This window comes from Macaca thibetana, chromosome 5 (genome assembly GCF_024542745.1).
Source record: "Macaca thibetana thibetana isolate TM-01 chromosome 5, ASM2454274v1, whole genome shotgun sequence".
Taxonomy (NCBI): Eukaryota; Metazoa; Chordata; class Mammalia; order Primates; family Cercopithecidae; genus Macaca; species Macaca thibetana.
The window spans coordinates 185,096,970-185,112,102 of record NC_065582.1 but is presented as its reverse complement, the minus strand read 5'-3'; the positions used below and the strand labels follow the sequence as shown (position 1 = coordinate 185,112,102).

Genomic DNA, 15,133 nt, shown 5'->3' with positions numbered 1-15,133 from the left:
AGGAAGGAGGAAGGGAGAAGAAGGAAGGAAGGAAGGAAGGAGAGAGGAGGAAGGAGGAAGGTGGAAGGAGGAAGGGGGAAGAAGGAAGGAAGGAAGGAAAGAGAAAGGAGGAAGGAGGAAAGAGGAAGGGGGAAGAGGAGGGGCCAAGATGGAAGGGAGAGGGGGAAGGCGGGGAGGAAGGAGGAAGGAAGAGGGAGAAGGTGGAAGGCAGAAGAGGGACAAAGCTTCAGGTCGGAGAAGAGACCACCCTGGCCCAGGAACCAAGCCTGCCCTCAGCCCCACTGTCTGCCAGCCAGGTGTTTTGGGCCAAGAGGGAAGGCTCAGTCACCCCTGGCCAGATAGCAAATGCTGTTCCCCTGTGCAGTTGGCCACTGTGGCCTGGCCAGGCAGGTGCTGTACACACAGCCCTGAGATTGGTGTCCCCAAAGTGAAGGAGTCAAACCCACGTGCCCGGACCAGCTGATGTCAGGACAGAGCCCGGCCCAGGAGCCGGACAAGGCCCCCGAGCCAGGCCGGCCAGGCGCTCAGTACCCGGGGCTCCCAAATCCTGCCCAGCATCCTCTCCACTTCTTCCTCTGACATGCTGGGTGACGCGTGGAGATGTGGCGCTAAACCAGGGATGGCCTCCGGCTCTCAGCTGGCTGCGAGGCTGGGCCTCTCTGTGAGCTGAGTCGGCCCTTCCGCCAGCCTGGGCAGAACGTGGTTTTGAATCTGAGATTGCTGCTTGTTAGAAAATCAGGCAAGGGAAGGACAGGCTGAAAACCGGCCTCCATGATGCTGTAACACCGAGGAAAGCCTGGACTTGCTCCCTCCTGGGACGGCCGGGCGGCCGTGGTCCTGGGGTGCAGCTGTCAGTTGGATTCTGCTGTGGCCGAGAGCAGATGATGGAGGCCGCAAAGCCTGGCCGTTCAGATTTTCTGCCGGACGTTGAGGTGGCAAAAAACAAACCAACACAGGGAGGTACGAGTCAGGCACGGGGTGTCTGGTTCCAGCAAACATCTGCCACTGACCAGGCGGAACACACGGGGCCAGCTCTGCTTGGCGGGGGGGTGGCTGCCGTGCTGGTCCCGATGGTCAGCCCTGGTCAGCCGAGCCGTGCACACTGGACATGCCAGCACGAGACAGCCCAGGGGCAGGAGTGGTCACAGGGCGGTACCTGCCTGGACGCGGCACGGACGCGGCCCCCGGGTGAGGCCTGGGGGGGTATCCCCTTGCTACCCCTCCACTCCTTCCCTAGAACAGGGGAAGGTCACGGAAGCATCCCCTGGGCTTGTGGCTGTGGGGCTGGGATGGCTTTGGGGCCTGTGTCCAGGAGATCAGAGTGTCCACCAGGGGCTGGAGATGGCGGGACTGAGGAACGCTCCCGTGCAGCCCGCTGTGAGTGAGGGGATAGATGGGACACAGAGAGACCAGGGTCTTGGGTAGAAAGTGCTGGAGCTGAGGCTGAAGGTGCAAAGGGGCCCCTGGCGGCTCTGCAGAGCAAGCGGGAGGCAGGCAGAGCCAGGGGCGGAAAGGCCAGCGGTGAGGTCTGCAGTGCTCCGGACACCGCCCAGGAGAGGCCCCGGGTTGCAGACCAGAGACCCCACAGTGGCCTCTTGTGGTTCCCTGGAGTGGGGTGCGTTCCCGTCTCCTGAGGTCCCAAGGAGGCAGGAAGGGCCCTGCCCATGTCCCAGCCCTGACGCCTGTGCAGGCCGGGCTGTGGGTCTGGACACCCCATCCCTGCCCCTGGGCTCTGGCAGCCACAGCCACTGTCCAGAGCAGTCCAGCCACACCCCAACCTTCTCTCCCATTGACTCCTGCCCAGGACAGCTCTGACCCCCGCCCCCAGGCACCCACCACAGCTCGCCTGGGGCTTCTGGGGGGACGTCGAGTCCTCAGCCCCGGCTCAGGTTGTCCTGCCGTAGTGGCGGTCGGGTGTGATCTGTTTCTGAGAAGATGGTGTTTGAGGCAGGAAGCCGAGGGGGACGGAGCATGCAGAGAGGGCCCCCACAGCTGCAGAGCCAGCAGGTGCCTTGCAGGTGCTGAGGGCAGGTGTGGCCGGCGCCTAGTGGGTGCAGCAGGGTCTGGAGGGCACAAGGAAAAGGCTCAGAAGTGCCTCAGCCACCCGACTTCTGGCCGCAGTCCAACCAGGCCGGCTGGTGAGAGAATTCCAAGCCTGTGCGAGAGCTCGGCAGCCCTCCTGCTGTTCATGGGCCAGGTCTCAACAGCAAATGACTCCCCAGCCCGGGCTGTGCCACCTCCAGGAACTCACTGAGAGACAAGGCCAGGCCGCAGGGTGCCTCGCAGAGCCCCTCAGGCCGCACACGGCATCCTTGGGCTCAGAATCCCCAGCTCACATCACCGGGGGCCCCTCAGGACATTCAGGGGCCAAGACAGCTTTGGCAGCTCCCACGCCTCTCCCAGGGGCCTCTGGGCTCAGACACCCAGACTGCGTCCTCAGGAGTGGAGCTCCCCGTGGAAAGGCTGCGGTCGCTTCCCTTGATGTGTCCTGCACTTTGTGTCAGCCAGGCCGGCAGCAAGAACGAGCACACGGGGCAAAAGCTCGTCTGAACCTGCCGGCCCGTGTCTGTGTCCAGCGTGGGGGCACAGGCGCCGTGCAGGGCACCTGCCTCCTGGTAAGCTGGACTGACTCCCGCAGGGCCCCGCCTCCCATGCCCGGTGCATCCCAGACTAGAACGAAGCCGTGCACACAGCGTCCATCACAGCACAAGCCACGGCAGCCACGGGGGAGGCCACCCAGTGCCATCAGCAGAGCACGGACATGCAAACTGTGGTCCCGCCACACATGAACCGTGGTTCAGCTTCAAGAGGAATGAGGCTCTGGAACAGGCTGCAGCGTGGACGAGCCTTGAAGACGGCATGCCAGTGAGAGAAGCCGGACACAAAGGCCTCGAGGCGTAGGCCTCTGTTTATAGGGAACGTCCGGACAGGCAAATCCGCAGAGACAGAAACGCAACTGCAGTGCTGAGGCTGGGGAGCACGCAGGGGAGTGGGATAGGGTCCCCTTGTGAGGTGACAGAAACGCTCTGGAGCCAGAGAGAGGGGGCGGCGGCTGTACAGCAGCGTGAGTTCACTTAACCGCCGCTGAATCGCACGCTTTGAAACAGCCCGCTTTACGCTACGTGGATTTCATTTCAACAAACAGAAAACAACCCCTTCAGGGCTTCTACTAGGAAAATAAATTTGAATAGATTTATCAACTACGTTTTGAGCTGTCCCGATGGACGTGAATACAGCTGCATTCTTTAAACATTAAAAGAAAAACAAAACAAAACAAAACTGGGGTGGCTCAAAACTGGATGGCAGCTGCCAGAGCCGTGAGGGCACCAGGTCCCTCACAGGGCCCTGCCTGGGGTGGTCCCTTCCTACACTGAGTCCTGGCCAGACCGGCGGGGGTTGCTCTGGCCCCCAGCACTGAGAACCACGTGTGTGTCCCGGAAGTGGTGCTGCACTCGGGAAGGACAGGCTTGGCCCCTCACTGGCGGCGTGGCCTTGGAAGGCTGCGTCACTCTCGGGCCTTGGCCTCGTTCCCCAGCAGAGAGGCCTCCCTGGGCCAGGCCAGCTCCCGACCTCCTTGGGAGACTGCAGTTTCCCCAGTCCTCTGCCCACCCCAGCATCTCTGGCACAGCTCATCAGCCGTCCACCACAGCCGTCCACCACAGCAGGTGGCTGAGCATCCCTCTGCTCCCAGCCCCCAGCCCCAGCCATCCTTCCTTCCCTCTACTCCTGGTGCCCACAGGCCTGGCCATCACAGAACTGCATCTTCCCCGGGTCCTGGCTGTCCTTGGCCTCCACCGCAGCCAGGCAGGGGACCAGGAAGGCCCAGCCACCTGAAGGGGACAGGCAGAGGGCAGAGGACAGCAATGACTGTGATCCCATCAAAACCTGCCAGCTCAGGGTGGCGTGTGGCCCCTGCAGCCATTGTGTCACAAACTAGCTGTAGTTCTGCCACCAACTATTTTGGCTACATTCCCAGCTCACAGTTACCTACAGATTGACAAATGCCATCTCTGTCCTCGTCAGGGAGGAGAGCATGGGACTAGAGCCCTGTGGCCCACTATTGCAAACTCCCCTCCTCCAGCCACCACTGCACCCTGTGGACCTGGGAATGTAGCCGCCTGCCCACACTGAACCCCAGAAAGGAGTGTCTGGGCTGGATTCAGAAGTGCCCCTCATCCAGAATCTCTCCTCTGTGCCTTTGCCCTGAGCATGCTGCTCCTTCCTTCATCCAAGTCCTTCTCATCCTCCTCCAGGAAGCCTCCCCTGACCACCTCCTCCCCACCTGACCCTCCGCTGCGGGGATAAGAGAAGAGTGAAATTGGGATGGAGGCAGGATGACTAGGATGGCTGGGTGGGGCCCACTCTGAGGCTGAGAGGACGGTCCGATGGGGATGGAAACCAATGGGTGGGGATTGTATACTATGAGATAAGGGCTTTTCCTTTCTTTCTGTGGGAGCCCAATTCCAGTACTCTTTGTTGAAAAAGCTTTTCTTTCCCCCATTGGCTTCTTTGGGACTTCTGTCAAAAATCAATGGACCGTGGTTATGTGAGTCTATTTTTAGACTCTGTTTTGTCCCATTGATCTGTGTATTATCCTTATGCAACAGCACCACATCTTCACTGCTGTAGCTTTACAGCCAGTCCTGGAAGCAGGTAGGTAAGTACTTCAACTTTGTCCTTTTTCAAAATGCTTTCTGCTTTTCTTTTCTTTTTTTTTTTTTTAAATTTGAGACGGAGTCTCGCTCTGCCGCCCAGGCTGGAGTGCAGTGGCCGGATCTCAGCTCACTGCAAGCTCCGCCTCCCGGGTTCACACCATTCTCCTGCCTCAGCCTCCCGAGTAGCTGGGACTACAGGCGCCCGCCACCTCGCCCGGCTAGTTTTTTGTATTTCTTAGTAGAGACGGGGTTTCACCGTGTTAGCCAGGATGGTCTCGATCTCCTGACCTCATGATGTGCCCGTTTCGGCCTCCCAAAGTGCTGGGATTACAGGCGTGAGATACCGCGCCCGGCTGCTTTCTGCTTTTCTAGGTTTGCTGCATTTCCATATACATTTTAGAATCAGCTGGCTGGTTTCTATGGAAAGGTCTGATGGAATCTGGGATTACATTGAATGCATAGATTGGTTTGGGGAGAATTGACATCTTAATATGAGTTTTCTAATCCATGAACATGGTATGCCCCTTCATTTATTTAGTTCTATTTAAATTTCAACAAAATTGGCCGGGCTTTGTGGTTCAAGCCTGTAATCCCAGCACTTTGGGAGGCCGAGGAGGGGAAATCACCTAAGGCCAGGAGTTTGAGACCAGCCTGGCCAACATGATGAAATCCCATCTCTACTAAAAATACAAAAATTAGCCAGGTGTGGTGGCACGCGCCTGTAATCCCAGCTACTCAGGAGGCTGAGGCAGGAGAATTGCTTGAACCTGGGAGGGGGAGGTTGCACTGAGCTGAGATCTCACCACGGCACTCCAGCCTGGGACAGAGCAAGACTCAGTCTCCAAAAAAAAAAAAAAAAAAAAAAATTGGCAGGATTTTTATTTTTATTTTTTGCAGTAATAATTTTATGAGTCAATAGGTTTTGCAGATATTTGTGAAAATTATCTGAAAGTGTTTCATGGTTGTGATGTTCTTGTAAGTCATATTTTTTATTTCTATTTCCAACTTTTCACTACTACTTTATAGGCACAAAAATGATTTTTTCTTTTTTCTTATTGACTTCATTTTAAGATATTTACCTTGTTTTTCACAAAATTGATTTTTGATATTGCTGTTGTATCCTGCAACATTGCTATGCTTGCTTATTAGTTCTAGTTACATATTTTGTAGGTTCCTCAGGATTTTCTACAAGCCTAGTCATGGTGTACGTGTCTAAAAACAGTTTTCCTTTTCCTTTCCATTCTCTATGCCTTTCCCCTATTATTGGCTGGGATCAACCCTCTGGTACAATGCTAAAGAGATGATAAGATAGACATCCTCGTCTTTTTCTCAAGGGAAGCATTCAGTCTTTTACCATTAAGTATGATGGTAGCTGTAGGTTTTTCACAGGTGCCCTTCCTTGGATTAAGGAAATTCCCTTCCACCCTTAGTTTGCTATGAGTTTGTTTGTTTGTTAGTTTGTTGTTCTGAGATGGAATTTCACTCTTCTTGCCCAGGCTGGAGAGCAGTAGCGCGATCTGCAACCTCTGCCTCCCAGGTTTAAGCAATTTTCCTGCCTCAGCCTCCAGAGTAGCTGGAATTACAGGCACCCGCCACCACACCCAGCTAATTTTTTGTATTTTTAGTAGAGACGGGGTTTCACCACGTTGGCCAGGATGGTCTCAAACCCCTGAACTCAGGTGACCACCAACCTCAGCCTCTGAAAGTGCTAGGATTACAGGCAAGAGCCACTGCACCTGGCCTGCTATGAGTTTTGGTCTTTGTTTTCTGTTGCTATAACAGAAGACTAGAGGCTGGGTAATTTTTAAAGAAAAGAGGTTAATTTGGCTCACAATTTTGGCAGCTGGGAAGTTCAAGATTGGGCAACTTCATCTAGTCCACTCATGGCTGAAAGCAGAAGCAGAAGGGGAGCCAGCATGTGCAGAGATCACATGACAAGAGTGGAGAGAGAGAGAGAGAGAGAGAGAGAGAGAGAGAGAGAGAGAGAGAGATGGCGTGGGGAAGACTCTTTTTAACAACTCTTTTAACAACCCCTTGGGAAGAAAGTAATCTATTCATGAGGGATCTGCCCCCATGACCCAAACACCTCCCACTAGGCTCCGCCTCCTGACACTACCACATTGGGAATCAAATTTCAACATGAATTTTGGTGAGCACAAACCACATCCAAACTACAGCAGTTTTCACCGCAAATAGTTCGGTTTTGTAAAATGCTTTATCTGTATATATTGGGATGACCTTATGAGTTTTCTCCTTTATTCTATTAATGTGGTAAATTACATTGACTCATTTTATTTAGTGTTTATGTATTTTATTTTGTTATTAATTTTGCAGTTTCCAGATAAAACACTATTTTCTATTGACTCATTTTGAACGTTAAGTGAATGCTACATTCCTGGATACACCCCCTGCCCCCTCACACCTATATATTGTTGAATCCAATTTGATTGCATTTTGTTAAACATTTTTGCATCTGTGTTCATTCTTGAGAGACACTGGACTGGCCTGTAGGTTTCTTTCTTTGTAATGTCTTTGTCTGGTTTTGATATCAGTAGAATGCTGACTTCATAGACTAAGTTGGGAAATATGTCTTCCTCCTCTATTCTCTGAATGAGTTTGTATAGATTTGGTATTACTATTTCCTTGAAAGTTTGATAGATTTCAAAGTAAACCTGTCTGGAGTTTTTAAATCTTTGTTGTTGTTGTTGTTTTGAGAAGGTTTTTAATTACAAGTTCAATTGATTTGATATAGTCCTATTCTGATGTTTCAAAATGTCTGTATAAGTCAGTTTTGGTAATTTATGCTTTTCAAAGAATTTGTCCATTTTATGTAAATTATTAAATTTTTTTGGCATAAAGTTGTTCATAATATTCCTTATTATCCTTTTAATGCCAATAAGTGCTGTTGTAATAGCTTCCCTTTTATTCTTGATACTGGTAATTTTTTCTTGAGTAGTCTACTTAGAAATCTACCAATTTTATTTATCTTTTCAAAAAACAAACTTTTGAGTTCATTGATTTTTCTCTATTTTTTATTCTATTGATTTATGCTCTCCTCTGTATTTTCTTTCTTCAGCTTTCTTTGGGTTTAATTTACTCTTACTTTTTGGTCTTTTTTCTTTTCTAATGTAAGCAATTAAACCTGTACTTTTTCCCTCTAAGCATCAGTCTGTCTCTCACAAATTTTGACACATTGATGTTCATTTTAATCAAGTATTTCTAATTTACTTTGTGATTTCTTCTTTGACCCACGGGTTATTTTCAAAGTGTGTTATTTAATTTTCAAATAGCTTGGGGTGGGAGTGGTTCAGATTTTTTTTTTTCTGCAACTGAATTCTAATTTAATTCTATTCAGGTCAGAGAACATACTTTGTATTATTTCAGTCTTTTTAAATTTATTGAGATTTTTATGATTCATAATGGTCTATCTTTTTCATAATGGTCTATCATTAAGTACATATAATGTTTTATATGTACTTAATGATTTCTTCAGTGTTTTCATGGAATATGCTATAAATATATATTAGATAAAGTTTGTTTTTCAATCTTTTATATCTTTACTGATTTTATGTCTACTTGTTCTATCAATTACTGAAAGAGGAGTGTTGAGGTAGCCAGTTATAGTTGTGAATTTACTTCTTTCTCCTTTTGTCAGTTTTTGCTTTATATATTTCCAAGTTCTGTTATCGTCTGCATACGTATTTGGGAACATTAAATTTTTTTTTTTTTTTTTTTTTTTTTTTGAGACTGAGTCTCGCTCTGTCGACCAGGCTGGAGTACAGTGGTGCGATCTTGGCTCACTGCAAGCTCTGCCTCCTGGGTTCACGCCATTCTCCTGTCTCAGCCTCCGGAGTAGCTGGACTACAGGCACCTGCCACCACGCCCGGCTAATTTTTTGTATTTTTAGTAGAGATGGGTTTCACTGTGTCAGCCAGGATGGTCTCGATCTCCTGATCTCGTGATCTGCCTGCCTCGGCCTCCCAAAGTGCTGGGATTACAGGCATGAACCACCGTGCCAGGCCTATATTTTATTAATACATAGAACCCTGTATCATTATGGGCTACTTCTCTTTTTCTCTGTTAATATTCCTTGTTCTGAAGTCTGCTTTGTCTGATGTTAATATGGCCACATCAGCTTAATTATAATTAGTGTTTGTATGTTGTATTATTTTCATCTTGTCACATTTAACCTATATGTGTCTTTATATATAAAGTGGATTTATATACACCGTATATAGCTGAATATTGCCCTTTATTCAGTCTGAAAATATTTACCTTTTATTTGGAATTTTTACATTTTAATTTATGTATACCACCTTGCTATTTATTTTGTATTTTTTTCATTTATTCTTTGTTCCTTGTTTTTTTCTTTCCCTGATTTCTTTAAGGAGTCCATGTTTTTGTCCTCTGTTGTGTTACTGGCACCATCTTTCTGTTTCACTTTCACAGGTTCCTCCAGAGTTTGTGACATGCAGCGTACCTAATCTCCACCAGCCTCTGGTGAGATGAGTGACACACACCTCTGTAAATTAAGAAGCTCACGATAATTTACTTCTATGTATGCCATAAGCACCACCATGCATTGTTATTGTTTTAGCTTTATTATTTTTATTATTTTTAAAATTATTTTATTTTTTGAGATGGAGTCTTGCTCTGTCACTCAAGTTGGACTACCGTGGTGCAGTCATGACTCACTGCAGCTTCAACCTCCCAGGCTCAAGCGATTCTCCCGCCTCAGCCTCCCCAGTGGCTGGGACTACAGGTGCCATCACCATGCCTAATTATTATTATTTAATAGAGATGGGGTCTTGCTATGTTGCCCAGGCTGGTCTCAAACTCCTGGGCTCAAGAGATCCTCCTGCCTCAGTCTCCCAAAGTGTTGGGATTACAGTGGGGCACAATTATTAAAATAAATGTTAAAAGGAGTAAAGGGTCTTATTTACCAACATATTCACACTTCCATCACTCTGGGTCCCTCACGTAGATGGTGTTCCCATCTGGTGTCATTTTCATTTCCTGTGGACTGTTTAGCTCCCAGCTCTCAGTCTTCCTGCCTGACTTTGTACGGTTTTACATCCTGTATCCCAGTACTTAGCAACATAGGGGAGGCCAAGGAAGATTTTCAGGGCTCCTTCTCCCCAGAGATCCCTCCTGGCTGGGCTCTGCCTCAGGACCCCTGAACTCTGATCTCCTTCTGCTTCCCTCAGGGCCACTGTCCCATGCCACAGTGGCCCTAGCAGTGAGCCAGGAATGTGTGGCTCCCTCTTCTCAGGGCCCCTGTTCTATGCTGCATGCTTCTTAATGTCCAAAAACAATTGTTTTGGCTGGGCGTGGTGACTCAGGCCTGTAATCCCAGCACTTCGGGAAACTTAGGTGGGTGGATCACTTGAGATCAGGAGTTAAAGACCAGTCTGGCCAACATGGTGGAACTCTCATCTCTACTAAATATACAAAAATTAGCTGGGTGTGGTGGCACACGCCTGTAATCCCAGCTACTCGGGAGGCTGAGGCAGGAGAATCACTTGAGCCCAGGAGGCAGAGGTTGCAGTGAGCTGAGATTGGGTCACTGCACTCCAGCCTGGGGGACAGAGCAAGACTCCATCTCAAAACCAACAGCAAAAACAAATGGTTTTGTACATTTTGTTTAGTTTTTTAGTCTGGTTCCTGTCACTCCATCAAGGTGGGAGTGAAGTCTCGACTGTGGCTTTGTTTTTACAACACACCCAGTAAGCATGGACAATGTCCACTTGGCTGTGATGTGAGGGCCCCATGGGGACTGCTATTCATGCCTCATGGATGATCCTAGTGTTTCAGTGCTGAGAGCAGGTGGTGGTGCCAGGTCCCCAGGCACCTTCCCAGAGCAAAATCTGAAGTAAGGCCAGACTTACTTCACCATGTTGGCCAGGCTGGTCTTTAACTCCTGATCTCAAATGATCCACCCACCTCAGTTTCCAGGACGTCTGGCCTGAGGTGTGGTTTCCTGGGCTGGGGGTTGGCAGAGCCATGGCAGGAACCACAGTAACCACTCTGCTTGACCCAGGAAAGAGGAGTCTGGGCATAGCCAGGGTCTCTGGCTATGCAGCTCTAACAGTCTGTTCTCACACTGCTATAAAGAAATACCCGGGGCCCGGTGCAGTGGCTCACGCCTGTAATACCAGCACTTTGGGAGGCCGAGGCGGGCGGATCACAAAGTCAGGAGTTCAAGACCACCCTAGCCAACATGGTGAAACCCCATCTCTACTAAAAATACAAAAATTAGGCCGGGCGCAGTGGCTCAAGCCTGTAATCCCAGCACTTTGGGAGGCCGAGACGGGCGGATCACGAGGTCAGGAGATCGAGACCATCCTGGCTAACACGGTGAAACCTCGTCTCTACTAAAAAAATACAAAAAACTAGCCAGGCGAGATGGCGGGTGCCTGTAGTCCCAGCTACTCGGGAGGCTGAGGCAGGAGAATGGCGTAAACCCGGGAGGTGGAGCTTGCAGTGAGCTGAGATCTGGCCACTGCACTCCAGCCTGGGCCACAGAGCCAGACTCCGTCTCAAAAAAAAAAAAAAAAAAAAAAAAAAAAAAAAATTAGCCGGGCATGGTGGCGTGTGCCTGTAATCCCAGCTACTTGGGAGGCTCAGGCAGGAGAATTGCTTTAACCCGGGAAGTGGAGGTTGCAGTGAGACGAGATTGCGCCACTGACTCCAGCCTGAGCAACAGAGCAACACTACATCCAAAAAAAAAAAAAAAAAGGCCAGGCACAGTGGCTCACACCTGTAGTCCTGCAATCCCAGCACTTTGGGAGGCCAAGGTGGGCGGATCACGAGGTCAGGAGATCAAGACCATCCTGGCTAACATGGTGAAACCCATTTCTACTAAAAATACAAAAAATTAGCCTGGCGTGGTGGCGGGCGCCTGTAGTCCCAGCTACTCAGGAGGCTGAGGCAGGAGAATAGCGTGAACCTGGGGGGTGGAGCTTGCAGTGAGCCGAGATTGCGCCACTCCAGCCTGGGGGACGGAGTGAGATTCTATCTCAAAAAAAAAAAAAAAAAAGAAGAAGAAGAAAAAAAAGAAACACCCAAGACTGGGTGATTTATAAAGGAAAGAGATTTAATTGACTCACAGTTCCCCATGGCTAGGGAAGTCTCAGGAAACTTACAATCATGGTGGAAGGCGAAGCAGGCACTTCTTCACAAGATGGCAGGAGAAAGTGCACAAAGAGGAAAGAGCCTCACACTTATCAAACAGCCAGATCTTGTGAGCACTCACTCAACATGGGGAAACCGCCCCCAGGATGCAATCACCTCTCTCCCTCAACATGTGGGGATTACAATTAGAGATGAGATTTGGGTGGGGACACAGAGGCAACCATATCAGCAGCTGAGGGGGCTGGCAGCAGGGACTTCGAGTTTGATCTTGGGGAAGTGCCAAGGCCAGAATGTGGGGGCTGTGCCACACAGACCTGCCTCTTCTGTGCCCTTCTCCAGTCATTAGACCAGCCAGAAGCCCCCTCTATCCTAATCTAAGGCCCATGACATCTACAGGATCTGCAACCTCTTCCACAAAGCGGGTACCCCAGACCTGAAACCAGCATCCTCAGCTTGCGTGTGACTGCCCGGCACACCCGGGGCTGGGGGCAGGTTCCCACCCCATCTGAAGGGGCTCTGAGTGCTGGTATGCACACAGGGGCCACCCTCCGCTGGCAGCACAGCCTCCCCCTGCCCTTGGGTTGCTGTAATTTTGCTCAAAGCTCCTGGAGGTAGTGAAGGTAAGAACAGCCAGCTGCTGCTGAGGCTACTGCTGTTTGTTACCTAAGGTGAGGCCTGGCGGGACACTGAGCAGCTGCAGGACTCGGTGGGCAAAGCTTTGGAGCAAGCCCTTTTGGAGAAAGCAGTTTGGGGCAGCCAGATGGTGGTCTGTGGCCCTGGAATCTTTGCCCGAACTGACAGGAGGAGGAGGAAATTGGTGTCCCTGCCATGTCTCCTGTGCCCAGGGGTCGCTGCCTGGATGAGGGTCTGGCATGGGGCTTGGACCTTCAGTTCCACCCAGGCCTGTGGGGTGGGGTCAGTGCGCGGCTGCCTGGAGCTACGGCCACAGTGCAGGAGTGGGGATGAGCTCCTGGAGATGAAGGCATAAGCAGGACTTCAGCCTCAGCTGACCTCAGCACTCAGCTTTTCTGCTAAAAGCAGCTCAGGGACAAAATCAGCCCCTCCCCCAGATCTGAACCTCGTTCCAGGCACACTGGCCTCCTGCATGACTCAGTGCCCTCCTCATCTCCTTGCAGCCAAGTCCTCCCACTTGGAGGCCCACAGAGTCGGTGGGGGCCTCCATCTTGGGGCAGATGCCCACATCTCTGGGGTTGGCCTTCCTCAGAGCCCTGGAGGTCCCCGAGGGGCACAGGGAGAGGAGGCCCATGGGAGCCCAGGGAGGTGGCCTGAGGGCAGCTGGACATCTAGGGGCTGGGGGATGTCACAGGCCACCTGGAAAGCAGCCTGCTTCACCCATTGGAGCTTACTATTGAGGGTCTGAGCCCCCGCAGGACAGAAATGCAATCTGCACACGTTTGAGGAGCACAGTTTGAGGCATTTGACGCGTGCTTGCCTGAAGCCAGCACATCCTCCTCCGCCCACCCCCGACAGCCACGGATCTGCTGCTGGCCTGTTGAGGACTTCACATTTGCTGGAATTTCACACGAATGCAATTGTTCACTACCTCCCTCCTTTTGATCTGGCCCCATTTACTGAGCTCGCTGCTTCTCTGACGGTATGGTTTGGAACTGTGTCCCCACCCAAATCTCCTGCCAAACTGTAATCCCCACGTCAGGGGAGGGGCCTGCTGGGGGGGTGACTGGATCCTGGGGCGGACTTCCCCTTGCTGTTCTGAGGATAGTGAGTTCTCACAAGATCTGCTTGTTTGGAAGCGTGCAGCACCTTCCCCTTTTACTCACTCGCTCTCCCTCCTCCCACCAGCTAAGACGTGCCTGCTTCCCCTTCGCCTTCTATCATGATTGTAACTTTCCCGAGACCTCCCCAGCTACGTGGAACTGTGAGTCCATTAATCCTCTTTTCTTTATAAATCACCCAGTCTCAGATATGTGTTTATGGCAGTGTGAGAATGGACTAACACACTCGGGGATGCCCTGTGCTGCCATCACACCAGCAGCTCACCCCTCTCCATGCTGAGCAGGACCCGCGGCGCCATCACACCAGCAGCTCACCCCTCTCCGTGCTGAGCAGGACCCGTGCGTGGATGCACACAGCTCCTTCACATGCCCACCTGTGCGTGGATCATGGGTTGTTCCTGAACATGTCTGCGTAGCCTTGCCCTTTCATTTCTCTTGGGTCAACACCTAGGAGCGGATTGCTAAATTGCATACGAAATTTCTATGTCTTTTTTTTTGGAGACGGAGTTTCGCTCTTGTTGCCCAGGCTGGAGTGTAATGGCATGATCTCGGCTCACTGCAACCTCCACCTCCCAGGTTCAAGCAATTCTCCTGCCTCAGCCTCCCGAGTAGCTGGGTCTACAGGCGTGCGCCACTACGACCGGCTAATTTTGTATTTTTAGTAGAGACGGGGTTTCTCCATGTTGGTCAGGTTGCTCTCCAACTCCCGACCTCAGGTGATCCACCCACCTCGGCCTCCCAAAGTGTTAGGATTACAGGCGTGAGCCACCGCACCTGGCCTCTATTTTGCTTTTGAAGAAACTGCCAGGCAGTTTTCCAAAGTGGTTGTGCCATTTTAAGCTCCCACCCAGACTGAGTAGGGCGTGGGCTTCTCCACATGCGTGGGGACACTTGGCTTGGTGGGTCTTCTTGACTGGCTGCCCTAATGGGTGTGGCAGCATCTTGCTGTGGCTCCAACTTGCATTTCCCCCAGGGCCAGTGATGTGAGCATTGATGCTTGGCTGCTGGGATTTGTATCTCCATGAAGTCACCGAGAAGATGCTGTCACACAAGGCGGTGTCACACAGGTGCAGCCTCTCTTAGAGCTTCAGATGGTCTATGCATTATGACCCTGCAAAGATGACCTTGTGTCCATGTGCAGGACAGAGCATAGCCACAGGCTCGGTGATGACAGACAGGGCTCCCGCGTGCAGGACGGAGCCTTGGTGACTGTGGGCAGGACTCAGGCCAGTGGCCGGCTGGGAAGATGGTGCATCCTGGGCTTTTCACGTGTGGGTGTCTGGGTAGCACCGTGTGTGACCTTGTGCAGCCATGTCTGTGTGCGCGCGCGGCTTGTACATGCCTGTGCACCTGCGTGTCTCCATGCTGAGCTGAGCGGTTGGAAGAGGAGAAATTCTGGCAGTAGCGTGGCCAGGTGTGGGCTGCAGGCTCCCTTCTGAGCTGGGTCAGCCTGGATGGGGGTTTTCCTGTCCTGCAACCCAGACTCCACCGTCCTGGCCTCTGTTCCATGCACTCCATCTCGGCCTATCCCGGACCGGTGACCTGCTGCCCTCCACACCCTCCTCCATCCTCCACAATCTCAGCCCAGCC

General features: G+C 51.3%; 1 protein-coding gene across 1 annotated transcript in view; it reads right to left on the bottom strand.

The window, feature by feature from the left end:
• The window catches only part of CPLX1 (complexin 1), an 83,208-nt gene that overhangs the window by 51,228 nt on the left and 16,847 nt on the right, over positions 1–15,133 (bottom strand). The gene's annotated exons all lie outside the window — the stretch shown is intronic.